Below are 14,490 nucleotides of genomic sequence, written 5' to 3'. Positions count from 1 at the left end.
TAATAATGTATTCCATAATAATTTTGTGCGAACCTTTACACTATTTCCTTTTACTCCAATTTACGTCAACAAAGTAAAGTGTTTAAGCCTATTTGTTGTGGAATGCCTAACGTCCTTATTAACTCCTAAGTAGAGTAGAGGTCGTGGGCGGAGAAAGCAAACGTACTTTGCTGCGAAGTCCTTATATTAAACATTAGTTAACCAGTTAAGCGTGGAATTTAGTTTTTTTTTTAAAAAAAAAACCCACAGTGTGCGGAATTAAAATCAGACAATGACTTGTATACAAGTCGAACGCAGGGCAAAACAACCAAAAGTTTACAACGTCATAATAGTCATTGCAATCTCTCTGGGGCTTGAGATTGCACAGAGTATTCTGAGCTCATTCAAAAAATCTTGCACCGCTTCACGTATGCACATTGCTCTAGTTAACTAGGGGCGCAAGAGCATTGAATTCTGGGCAAAATGAAATCATGCTCGTACTGTGAGGTCTGAATCTCTATCTAAGAGGTAAAAACGGGCATTGCACAAGAGTTGAGAGCTTCTATTTGTGTGAGGTAATTCCCCAATCTCTAATTGCGGAGACCAAACATGTTCCAACCACTGATCATTTGGCTGGCTCCCTCCACCCCCTCCGTATAAAATACTCGGCAGTTCTATTGGGTAAGATAAAGGGAAACATCCCACCAAATAATATTCTTATGGTATTCTATTAAAATTTCTAGTTTTTATAGTTAATGGCAATTTTATATTTTTCACGAGTATAGACGTCGAACGCACCGTAATAGAGATTTGCTTTGACGTGTATACACGTCAAACACGCTTAACTGGTTAAAATGCAAGGCCTAGACCAGGGGGAATCGAATCCAGGACCACCATACTCTTGACATCATGCTTCTTCCTGTACCAGTACTATTTTTAGTTAATGAAATTATCATCGATGTCTAAGTCAACTACTCTTTTGGTACCTATTCTAGGAGATTCATTCAATAAATTCCTTTTCGTAAATTTTAAGAACAAAGTTTTTGAACAAACAAGTTGATCCCAAGACTTTTTTTTTTGTTCACCTCTTGCGGGGGAATTGGTTTTTCAAGCTCACAAGCTTAAGCCCGTGCATGAAGATTATAGTAGGTATGTATTATGCACTATATTTTAATATAGGTTGGTTTTACGAGTGCCATCGTACATGTGTTGTGTTGTGTTTTGTGGGACGACAGACAAGTTTTGTAATATTGGTGTTTCATAAAGTTTAGTACGGCACAAGTTTACTTTAGAGTGAGCGCCGCACGCCACTTCCGGCCCATCGTGTTTTAGTAGTTGTTGCTGCTGCTGCTGTTGTGTCGTCATCATCCTGTTAACTCCAACTAAAAGTAAACTTTTTGATATATTGTGTTGACACCATACGTACGCGCAAAAGCAAACTATGTGTATACCCTAGAAATATATTATATATATGTGTATGGTTTTTAATCTTAAAGTGGGGCAACTATGAAATTCCAACTTTCAAGTTATTAAACAATATTGGGGCTTCGTTCACTATACAGTTAGCACATCGCTTGCTTATTTTTTTTATAAACGGAAGTAGTATTGAAAACAGTAATAATGCGTGATTAGTTTATTTGGGCTGACTGAGACGCGAATGCCATCTGATTGTTATGCAGTATCCACGGGCTTTACAAAATGGTTGCTGCCCGAGAACTTAGCCTTTTTTTTTTTTTTTTTTTTTTTTTTTGGCATTGTCTTTCGCCATACAGCCAGCACCGTCTAGGTGCTTATCACTAGAATATCACTCACTCTCCATTCTTACTTATAAATACCTTCGCTTCACACATTCATCCCTCTACTATAACACAACTATTTACATACAAACTTACAACTAATAGATAGATCAGTACTCTATATTCCTGCCATCCTTATTGCTTAACCTAAATTAAAATCACCTTCTCTACTCATTTTCTTCCATTCATTCTAATCGGCTATAACTTTTAAATACACTCATATTTCAGTGCTAGCTCTGCTACAGTTTTAAGCACATAGATGTTGGTGGAGAATATTATGTCTTCGAAGCGAATTGGCGCTTCTAAATACCTGTATATGTCGTCAAACATTTGTTTTCTTTCTACTACATAACGTGGACATATCATTATTATATTGTCCTGAAATCCTCCTCCTCATTGCAATCCACGCAAAGAGGAGAGGAGGACCTTTTGTTGATCCTGTGAAGATACGATCCGCACACCGCGTGGTTTGCTCTCAGCCTGCTTATTGTTACAACCCATTTATTAGTGATAATTCCCTTAAACCATGGTTGTCTAGGTAAAACTGATCTACACATAGTTTTATAGAATCTCCCTTCATTACCACTAAATGTAATCTGTCTGGCCATTTTTGTAGTGCTGCTTTTGCAATTATACACTTGATATCGGTGTATGGTAATTTATAACTTAGACTTTCTACTATTTTTTTTTTAAAATACCATTAAGGAGATTTCATTATTCTTGCCTTGTACACTACGGTTCGCTGTACTGCTCTCATAAAGAAACTGTTGCCGTACTTTGCAAACATTGTGATTTTCAAAGCAAAAATTATATTAAATAAAAGTTGGTAGATTTACATGTTCGTAATTCCTGTACAAAAACTTGTTAATAAATCGCCGGAAGTGAGAAATCTTAGAAAAATAAAAATCGATTAAATATATGGATATTTCCGGTAGATCGACTGTTCATTTTTGAGTTATGACAGTCCGACATCAGAGATGAGAAAGAGTAAGGGGGAGTTTTCTCAATAGTACCCCAATTAAAGAAAATCTATTTTTCACATGTACCATAATAATACATATATAACATGTTTGTTTTCTCATATTCACATTTTACGTACAATTTTTTTATATTAATTGTTTACTTAAAGTCCAAAATTGTGCGTAATAATTGATACAAACAAAATAATTAGTTGGCGATAGAAACTATATATATAGACAACATCGGCACAGGATACGCTTACCTATCTACGAGGGTCGTTTGGAAAGTCCGTGCAAAGTCAGAGAGATAGCACCACTGGCGCGTATCGAGGTTATGTTTAGTTAGTAGTATCTCTTGGAAGAACACACACCAAGTTTCAGCCAGATCGGTCTATTTCTTTGTGTTTGGCATTCGTTTTAATCGAGGAAGTCGAGTGATTTTCAAAAAATGGACGAAAAAGAATTTCGTGTGTTGATTAAACACTACTTTATGAAAGGCAAAACGCCTGAGGAGACTAAAGAGAAGCTTGATAAACATTATGGTGACTCTGCACCTTCGATTAGAACAGTTTATAAGTGGTTTCAAAATTTTCGGAGTGGCCATATGGGCCCAAGTGACGCTGAACGTTCTGGACGCCCTGTTGAGGTTACTACTCCAGAAATCATTGATAAAATCCATGATATGGTGATGGATGACAGAAGAGTGAAGGTGCGTGAGATTGCTAGTGCTGTGGGCATCTCGAATGAACGGGTACATAATATTTTGCATCAACATTTGGACATGACAAAGCTATCCGCAAGATGGGTGCCGCGATTGCTCACGCTTGACCAAAAACGAAATCGTGTGAAGTGCTGCAAGGACGGTTTGCAGCTGTTCCAGAAGAATCCGCAGGACTTTAAGCGTGGTTTCGTCACTGTGGATGAAACATGGATACATCACTACACTCCTGAGACCAAAGAACAATCTAAACAATGGGTTACCAAGGGGGAATCTGCGCCAAAAAAGGCGAAGACCGTTCCTTCGGCCGGAAAGATTATGGCGACTGTCTTTTGGGATTCGCAAGGAATAATCCTCATCGACTACGCTTGGCCCACAAAAAAGTCCTTTTCCATCACGACAACGCACCAGCTCACACCTCAGCAGTTGTGGTCGCAAAATTAATGGAAACAGGGTTCCAACTCGTTTCACATCCCCCCTATTCTCCAGACTTGGCTCCCTCGGAAAAATAGGCGATTACTTTACTTTACTTTACTTATAGATACGTACATTCAAATGAGTAATTACTCACCCGAAGTGAGTAACTATCTGAGGGAAAGAAAGGGGGTGGGCAGACCAATTTGTAAATATAATTACCTTGTTTAGTTACTTAGTAGACCTCAAAACGGATATTACGGGTGTAAACTCAAAAATCGTAAACAGTTCGATTACCTTCTCTCTTACCGGAAGTATCAGAAAGTTGCGTTTTTTTTTTGTTAAAAAAATAACGATATTTAAAGAAAATACTTGAGTTTAAGCAATTAGAATTTTCAAATAAGTCAAAAGTCCCTTTTTGCTGCCAAACTTTGGGAACTTTTAATTATACTCGGATAATAATAAATTATACTTTGAACAGAATTTCAAGAAGATCAAATTATAATCTTATTTAGGGATGTTAATTACAAAAAGAGAAAAAAAGGATTTTTATAAAATTAGGGTAATTACCGAAATAATTATTGTTCGTTCCCTTTTTTTGACTTGCTCCTATTTTAGCAGCAGTTTTCTTTTATCCTTCAATTACTCCGTAATTTTAGGGAATTTAAATACATATTTGGAAAAATTAGTTAGAAAAGTTAGGATCTTGGACTGTCCATGGTATGAAGCTGTTCTATGTTCTAGGGGGGGTTGCTACTATCGATATTTTAAAAATTTATCCTTTTTTTGTCCTTAGTACATCTGGTGAGGACTCTTCCTCGAATTCCTCTTCCTGCAAGTCCCAAAACTTCTAGCCTACACTTTTTTTTTGTGTCAACTTGTAAAATCCTGAAACAAATTTAACTCGCATTTACATCATAGTTTGTAAAATCGTATACAGTGAAACCTCTCAATAACGGACACTGGCGGGGGAAAGCAAAGTGGCCGCTATTTGGAGGTGATCGTTAGAAGGAGGTGGGCAAGTTTCATAATGAAAAAATATGGGCTTTTTTCCATAAAAATTGTTTATTATTAATAGATTTAAAAACGTACATTTATTACTTAATTATACTATCATTTCTTACCGACCGCTTCTTTAAGATAAGTTGTGGATCTGCCTCTTCCAACTACTCACTGGCACGGGCTGGTGTACCTCAAGGTAGTATTCTCGGACCGCTTCTCTATACTGTGTACAATTTGACCTACCAACTGACTCGAACACACTGCTCTGCACTTACACTGATGATACTGCTATTCTCTCTTCTAACTCAGACGCCACTGCAGTTTCCTCTCATCTACAGTCTCATCTACACAAACTAGAACCCTGGGCCAAGAAGTGGAGAGTCAAATTCAATACTCAAAAGTGCCAACAGATAACTTTTACTCTGCGCCGTAATTCTTGTCCCTCTATACGTAAGTTTTAACTCAATTCCTCTTCCTTCTGCTAATTTAGTTCGCTACCTTGGGATGTACATCGACAAAAGATTAACGTGGAATCCGCACACTAAACTGAAAAGATTTGAACTCAACCGACGAAACAAATTACTGTTACGACTAATTGGCAGACAATCCAAACTACCACTGGAACATAAAAGACTAATATACAACAGTGTACTTAAACCGATCTGGACTTACGGACTTGAGCTGTGGGGTTCAACCAAACATTCTAATTCACAAAAGATCCAGTCCTTCCAATCCAAAATACTCCGTCAGATTACGAATTCACCATTTTATGTCTCCAACATCTCCAACATTTATTCATAACAATAATAATTTGTGGTAAAATTATCATCATTCTATCATCTATTATTAGAAAAATAGAGAACAAACATTTCGGCAAGTTGACGATGGCTCGATTTAGGGTTTTGCAAAATCTTCCAACACATTTATTTTCTCTTCAAGAGTTAACCACTTTCGTTTGAGAGACATATCGGAAAAAATGATATTGTTCGTCCACAAAGTAATATTGAAAAATGATTAAAATGGTACAAGCTTATATAGGAAACTTTAGGAAAAACCAGGAAAAAAAAAAAACCTTGAGAGGGGATAATTACTTTGATCACCGCGTCAAACGAACTTTTAATAATAAGATGGTGAAACATATAATCCGTTCCCCAAAATCAATGTCCGCGCGGTCGCTATGTAGAGTGACCGTTAGTCGGAAGATTCTTTAACATAGAAAGTGTATAAGGGTAAAAAGGGGAAATCCAAAAACTGTCCGTAAAATGGAGGTGGTCGCTAGTGAGAGTGTCCTTTATGGGAGGCTCGACTGTATTACAGTAAAAGCTCTAATATCCGGCACCCTCGGGGTCGACATGTTGCCGGATATCGAAAATCTCCGGATAATAGAACGCTAATTTCGGCGCACGTAAATTAGATGTAAAATATGATTCTTTAACATTTCTCAGTGAAATACAGAACTGTACATGGCTTTTATGTTCTAATAAAGTAGGCCCTACCATATTGTTAGATACAGTACTACATTAAAATTGAGTGTACAAGAAATTAATATAAATTAATTAAATATAATAGTACATTAAGAGTTATGTTCTAATGACTTTTAAAATAATCGCGGATATCTGACTGTTTGATACGCGATGATCGTTTTTCAACAAATTTGGAATGAAGCATAAGTAGTGCAAAACTTCCTGAGCCGAGTAACATTTCTCACCTTCAACAAACGTTAGCAGCGTTGTAAAAGCATCTGCAGTACTACTCCATGAAACGTTTAATTTTTCTTGAACTATTTCTTCATCTGATGATTCACTGTCAGCTGTTTTTTCTTCTGTGATTGCCCTTATTAAATCTTCATCAGTTACATTGTGTAATACGTCTGTGTTTTCACACGCATGTACCCACTCTTCAATATCGTTTTGAGAAACATCCCTTAAATGATTTGAAGTTGGAAGATTTTTAATGCAGCTAACCATCTCTTCTATTGGGTGTCTACATCTTCTACGTGCCGGGTGATGTAAACAAACAAATATTAGATAGCCTACTTAATAACAAAGTCAATTCAAAAACAATCAATAAAATAGTCTACATTTCTCTATTTCCAAACAATCAAATCGTGTAATAACAATTACTGTATAACAAAAGCCATTTCAACACATTTTTTTTATGAGTACGTAGCTAGTTGAAAATTTGCCGGTTAATAGAACGTTCCGGATGTTGGAATGCCGGATAAAAGAGCTTTTACTGTACAATGAAGTAATAATACTTCAGTTTAATGGGAAGAGAACCCCAATCCTGACCTAGAAGTATCCTAAAATACTCTCTCTACCCTAGAAAAAAGGGAAAATAAAAACAATTAAATGTCCAAATTATTCCCAAATTTAGCTGAATAATGAAACCATAAAATATCCGGTAGTTACGTATCAAAAAATTTACTAAATAAATTTTACGCCTTAAACAAAATTTGGAGTTATTTCAAAAACCTACATATTTATCTAGATTTATCAAAGTTCAACTTCAAAATGGCTTTTTTTTGGGGGGGGGGGGCCATGCAATTCTCTAAATGTGCATAAATAGAATTTATTTATTTATATCTGGCATCATTCCCAATAACCAGATTTTAAGATCCTTATACCGAATATTTTGTATTTCAAAAGAGATGAACCAAATTATACGTAAATAAAGTAAGTGACCATTGCCAAAGATAATTTTAAAACAAAAGCACTTTACGCCCACCGATTTCCCCTTCTTATTCAATTTAGTTCGCTCTCTCCTCCACCCCCCATCATACGAACAAAAATAATGATGAATGAAAGACAAATTTGTAAATGATACATTCAGTTGAAAAAAAAAGAAGAAGATATTAATCGATATCTTAGATTCTATCTATCGTAGGTAGATAATTCAGTTTGCAGTACAGATTTCTACTTTATTTTTAAAATCGAATATTACGTACAATGAAGTAGTAATGTTCATTCCCATACTACAGTTTAATGGGAAGAGAACCAACCCTATGCTGACCTAGAAGTATCCTAAAATACTCTCTCTACCCCTAGAAAAGGGGAAAATTATCCTATCGATAATTATCGATAAGGCAGTATTTGAGATAATCTTAAAAAAAAACTATGTAGCTTCCGGTTGGCCCTAGAACTACTGGCGCGGAACAACAAAGTTCGGTTGGAATGGGTGCCGGATCTTGTAGGGATTGAAGGGAATGAGAAAGCTGATCATCTGGCCAGGAATGGATCTAACACTCCTTTCATCCGGTGTCCGGAGCCAGTCCTGGGGATCACCAGGGGTTCGGTTCGTGCGACTCTCAGAAATTGGGATCTGGAAGGGAGCACTAAAAGAACTGGGTGATGTGTCTAGCTGGAAAACATAGCAAGACTATTGCTTGCCTTGGGAGCTGGATTATGGAGTACGTAGCGGGAGTCTCCTCACTGGCACTACCATGGATATCAGTATCTCACGGTGGATTATGAAGCTTAGAGGTGAGCTACTTTCTTTGAATTTTAGGCCCTATAATTCGGAAGGCAGTGAGGAATGTTCCCTTTGCAACTTGCGGTCCAGAGAGAACACCATTCATTTTGTATGTGTATTTCCGGTTTTGAAAGAGTTTCGGGTCTCCGTATTTGGTCTAGGGATTCTTCCGAGTGAGGCCTTCGTGAATTTGTTGAATGGCGGGGACTGGCCCGGGCTCGTTCGTTATGCCAAGATGGCGTGGAGGTTCAGGGGCGAGATGGTTGCTGAGTTTAATTTCTAGTTTGCTCGGCATACCTGATTAATATTTTATTTGTAATTAGTTTATTATTGTTATTATTATTATTATTAAACAGTCAATATCAATTATTTATTACTGATCTTATCTTCCAGGTTAAGGTATACTTTATTGTGGTAATTATCCCTAATTTTATATTTCTTAATTATATTATTACTATGTAGGATTCTTATATAATATATTCTTTTAATAAGTTGAATATCGAAGTTATGTATTTTCTGTTATTAAATTACTTTTCTTTTAGTTTAGCTTTGTAATTTTTAAAAGACTTTTTATTTTGTTATTTTTATTTTTTATTATTATTATTATTATTTTGTTTGCTTTTATTTTCCTGTTTATTTATTTCATATTATCCATATCAGTCAACTTCCGGCAGACGGTTTATTTAACCAATGCCGTACGTAGTTTAGGCAATATGATTAAATGTATCAATTAAGGCCTTTGTTTCTGTAAATAAACTATTCTATTCTATTCTATTCTATATAATGCCTTGGCTGTGAAAGCAAAGAACCAAAGAGACCCTATGCTTAGGTAGAAATCAGATTACTCTGATTGCAGGCCTATTCACGGGACATGGTAGGTTCAGGAAGCCACCTGCACAAGGTGGAACTTATTAGCTTGTAACCATTGTGCAGACTATGTCAGGAAGAGGAGGAAACGGCCTCTCACCTGCTGTTGCAATCGAGCGTTTGCGCTATGAATCCTTTGGAACGTTGAGGCCAAAGGAGACAGTAACGCAAAAAGAACTAAAAGGGAAAGTTCCTCAACCTCTTTAGTAGGGGAGGATTCGCCTACTAGAACTAAGAAGGGGGCTGGCACAATAAGTCTTCTGTGGCTGCGGTGCCGTGGGGCGCAGGTCCCATCTATTGTCTTATCTTATCTTATGTAGCTTCCGGTTAGGTCCGATTAGGACCAATTTCTTTGATGACCTGGTAAGAGAAATAATCAAATTTACTGCGATGTTTCCGTTTTGAGTTTCGGCGTAAAAATTACTCAAACGCAATTTGTTGAAACTATTTCTTAAGTATACATATACTATTGGATCTATTATCTTTTGAGTCTGTGCCAAAAAAAAAAGAGATCTCTGTGGATTTCAGTTGACGCTATTAAAGCTTTTAAGATTTGAGTCTTACCACCTTTCGGTGAGATCGTCACCTCAATCATTAACTTTTATTTTTTAAACGTTCTTTTGCAATAGCCAAAATTCTTCTACAGATTGGATGGAAACATTTTAACGTTGCGCCAAATAAAATCTCATAGTATCTTAAGTGGGTTCAATTAGTAGTAGTAAAATTAAAGGAAGCCGGTAGATATGCTGTTTTCGTGATATCTTAAAAGAAATGTGTTCACGGAGTTGGCACTTCCGGTATTTAGCTGATCCCTAAATTAGCACAGTAGGTTTGACGATTTTATCTAGAACAGTGATGGCGAATCTATGACCTGCGCAAGCTTTTTTCACTGACCCACAATTGCCAGGCAACCATTTGTTTGTTTACGCGGGTTGATTTAGATTTAGTATGGATAATTTATATTCTATCTGTAGTTTTTTCAATCATGCATTGACACAAAAGCAATTTAAATACTATCTATTATAACCTTTAGTTTGATCATTACAGTTCTAAAACGCAAATGACGACAAAAAATGCTTTTTGTAGTATTTGAAATAAAGCAAAAGTGTTTACAAAATATCAAATAAAATGTATAATTTTACTCATATTTTGTTGGTTATAAAGAAAATCGACAACCCAAAGCAAATAACCACAAATTTAGATTTTTCTTCAGATAAAACACACTTTTGTTCAGGTTTTGTTCAGTTTATGTTTTGTAAAAAGAGACTTCCATAGCCACTTGTTTCTTGCCCGTTTTACCCAGTTAAGCCAACTGAATTTTTAAAGATGTTTAGTTTTGACTTAACTCTTGTTGAAATGGGCATCAGTGACCCAAAAGCTGGTACTAACAAAAAAAAATGAGCAAAATTTGACCCTCGTCTCAAAAAAAAGGTTCGCCATCCCTGATCTAGAAGCTTATTTATCTTATCGGGTCTGATGATGGCATCTGAACCAGAAATCCAATTCAAAATGTGTAGTATTTATTATTTATTTACCTCACGAACGCTCAAAAAACGAATTTGTAACAAACCGCTTTTCTTTTTAAGACCCAAGAGATTTTAAAAACGGTTATTTCCGGTTAAAACACCGGAACTTGCAAATTTTTACTCGTTTGCCTACTTCCTCTTTAACCAGCAATGAAATTTAAAACCTTTTACAGGAAGTATTTTTATTTTATTTTATTGATTTTTCGTAATTGCACTCCAGCTGGATAGCTCCTCGCTATCTTTCTCTCTGTTAGCCTCAGTGTTGGAACAGGAAGTCGGGTACTGTTTGCTTTCTTCTCAAGGGAATTTCCAACAGCAACCAATAATGGTTTTACTAGTGATTGAAGTTTGTATTTACGCTGTCATTATTCAACTAGCAAAGATTTGTTTTTAATTTTTTTAATAAAGTTGTAATTGAAAAGCATTTATAAACTTTACTAGGTTGTAAAACTTGAAGCCGGGGGAGATCGGAAAAATATTTTTAGTTTAATTAATAAAAAACAGCTGATCTTGTAATCTTTTCCGTAATTAGACCGGATGAAGAAAGTTAGCTTAATTTTCTTTCTATACTTCTATATCTCACTTTGGTTCATTTTCCGATCAACGGAACGGCGAACTTCTGTTTACTCTCCAAGGAGATGAAGAGGTGGATATCTGCCCTTTCTTGCTACGTCATTTAACTTTCCTCTCAGAAACAGGTAGCCTTGAATTTTAGACTCTATTTAGACAAATCAACACAGGTTCGTTATCTAGGGCTCTAGCTAGACAGCCGACTAACCTGGAACCCTTATACAAGACTTGAAAAAAACAAGAACTGAACAGACGTTACGGACAACTTAAGGACCGAAATCCTCCATGAACGTACAAAACAAACTTACACTTTACAAAACACTATTACGGACCAATATGGGGGACATATGGAGAGCAGAATTGTGGGGGCTCCGCCAAACCATCCAACATCCAAGCTATCCAATCTTTCCAGTCTAAAGTCCTCCGCCGAATCCTTAACACACCATTCTGTGAGTCTCCAACCGCACCCTCCTCATCATGATCTCAATATTCTGTATGTAAATGAAGTTAATACAAACCCGATTCGTGAAATTTCCACAGCAAACTCTGTGATCACCAGGCTTGTCCATGGGACATATTTTTCTGTCCCATCCCATCCCATGGCAATTTATGCCTGTCCCATCCCATCCCACGGGATTCCCATTATAATATTAATATGGAATACAGTTCAAATAAAATTATTAAATTTATGAAAGTTTACGTTTAGTGTCTACTAAATAGGACTACATGTACAAAGAGACATGCAAAACGACTAAATTTATTAACTTTATTAACTTTAACACTCAAAAGTATAATCTAAGTATGACAATTCAGTATCATTCTATCGACTACCATGTATCGACTTCCATGGGAAATATAAATGTGTGCTGTCCCATCCCATCCCATGGGAATAACATTCCTATGGACAACACTGCTGATCACCCAAATCCTATGGCTCAATCACATCGTCCCATCCTGACAATTTCCAAGTCGCTTAAAACGGCGTTGGCTACGTGACCTCATAACTTCCTAAAACCCCAATAAGTTCCTAGAGAGTTCCAGATTTCTGGCTGGTTTCTCTCATCCCGTCATCCTGGTTATGGCACTGAGCTAGCTCTATGGCACAATCATTTGTTTCTTTCTATAACACTTTTGCAAAAAACTATCGAACTTTAGCAACTGAAAATCGTACATTTCCGGTGTAAATTGAATTCAAAATTTTTTTTTCTTTCTGACATCACTTTCTCAAAGAAATAATAAGAGAGAAAGTGATAAGAGAAACTAATCGAACAAACGGATGTACAGCCATTTATAGTGGCTGTCTCGACTGGAATGTACTTCTACAAGGAAATAGTACTGCATCAAATAATCACGTAGCGAAAGTAATCAGTCTATTTGAGGAGTCTATTTATTTTATTCTCTATTTAGTAAAGAGGGTTTCCTGGGTAAAAAAAAAGGATGGACGCAATACTTCTAAAGGAGAAGCTCACAGGGTAGTGGGGAGTCCATGATAACGTTTCAGGAATAAATATAGTTGTATTGATGACGCGGCAGTGATGGATATGTCGCTATTTATCTTCTTTGGGTAAGTTCAGGGATGAGGGTTTACTTTCTTCATTGCACGAGGAAGTGGTGGGGGCAAAAGTGGTTTGAGAGAGGGGAGAAGAAAGTAATTTCATGTTTCCCCCACCCACACCCCTCCAAAAAAAAACACTCTCCTAGTCAAAGCAAAATAAACATCAACATTTCTCCCAGCATCGTTACTTATCCTGGTCATGTACCAAACTTACAGCTCCACATACTAGTAGTTATCCGCTTGGTAAATGCATCCCAATATATTCCAAGGGTGAGTCCTTGTTTTTTTTCGGACTGAAGAGAGAAGAGGGGATAGGAGTTCCCTTAAATATTTTAGGATGATTCACATATTTAAAGAGCACGTAATACAATGGATGTTCCAACATTTCACAATTTATGTTTCTCTCTCAAACTGGATATTTCCTTATTGATCAATTGGGTTTTGGAGGATGTAAGGATAGTGGATGATAGATGGGGATAGAGAACACTTCAGGCTATTTAAGGGAAACCTATCATCAAAGGATGCTGGAAATGTAGGGGCATTGGTACCAGGGCACAGTTATCTCTGTGGTCTAGCTACTTTCTCCAAAGTTGGGGGTGATCAAAAAATATCGCTTCGTTAAAAATGTTTCTCCAAGTTTGTGTACAACGAAAGTGTGGAACTACCAATGCAGTCTCGCTGGCATCAAACACATGCGATTATTTTATTCGAGAGCAAGACGTTAATCCTTGAGGATTAATAGGCTAGATGCAGAGGTTCCCAATCTTTTTTGGTTTGCGGTTCCCTAAATAATCGCAATTTTTTCCGCGGCGCCCTTAATACATAAGATTTTTTTTCTAAATTTTTGACTTTCTTGAAAAATTGGAAAACTCCTTTTCAAAAGCGATTGATTACCCATTTAACAGAGAGAAATTAAAAACAGATACTTACTATTTTCCTTAGGATAATACGAGTTTAAAATATCTAATTTCAACTGTATCGGTAATATCCATATCGAGACAAGACAACCACCATGTGTTTAGGTTAGTTCAAAAATAAATTTAACACGAATATTTCGCGGCGCCCTTATGACGGCACCGCGGCGCTCCGGGGAGCCGCGGTGCACACTTTGGGAATCACTGGACTACAGCAAAGAACAAAGAATCAAACACGTGCGATTATTTGTTTCGAGAATGAGACGTTAAACCTTGAGGATTAACAGGCTAGAGCAGAGAACTTTGGAATCTATAGATAAATTTCTTACCATCTTTAGTTGCGCAGTAGTTGCGTGCATCTAATCTAAGTCTTGACAGAAAGTAAAGTAAAGTAATCGCTTATTTTTTTCAGGCGGGGCTTAACGTCCAACTACCAATTAGGTGACGTGGACAGAGGCGACTAGCATACTTTACTGTATTTCTTTTATTAACTATTAAATAAAATCCAGCATGGGCCTGGCAGATGATAGCCTCTGTAGGTTCTGTCAGGAAGAGGAAGAAACGGCACTGCACGTGTTGTGTCAGTGTGAGGGGCTCGTGTGGCTTAGGAAGTTACTCCACGGGAAAGGAAAAAAGCATCAAGAGTCAGATTAAAAGGACAGGTCTGTAGGGTGAGCTTTAGAGTGAGGGGAGCCACAATAGATCCAAAGGGGGTCGCA

At 36.9% G+C, this 14,490-nt stretch overlaps 1 protein-coding gene across 5 annotated transcripts in view; it reads left to right on the top strand.

Annotated features, from left to right (window-relative positions):
- Nucleotides 1-14,490, top strand: part of LOC141454937 (uncharacterized) — a 552,216-nt gene that overhangs the window by 108,648 nt on the left and 429,078 nt on the right. The gene's annotated exons all lie outside the window — the stretch shown is intronic.

This window comes from Rhodnius prolixus, unplaced genomic scaffold (genome assembly GCF_049639745.1).
Source record: "Rhodnius prolixus isolate KJV_2025 unplaced genomic scaffold, Rpr scaffold_15, whole genome shotgun sequence".
Lineage (NCBI taxonomy): Eukaryota > Metazoa > Arthropoda > Insecta > Hemiptera > Reduviidae > Rhodnius > Rhodnius prolixus.
This window is presented reverse-complemented; position numbering and strand designations above follow the sequence as displayed.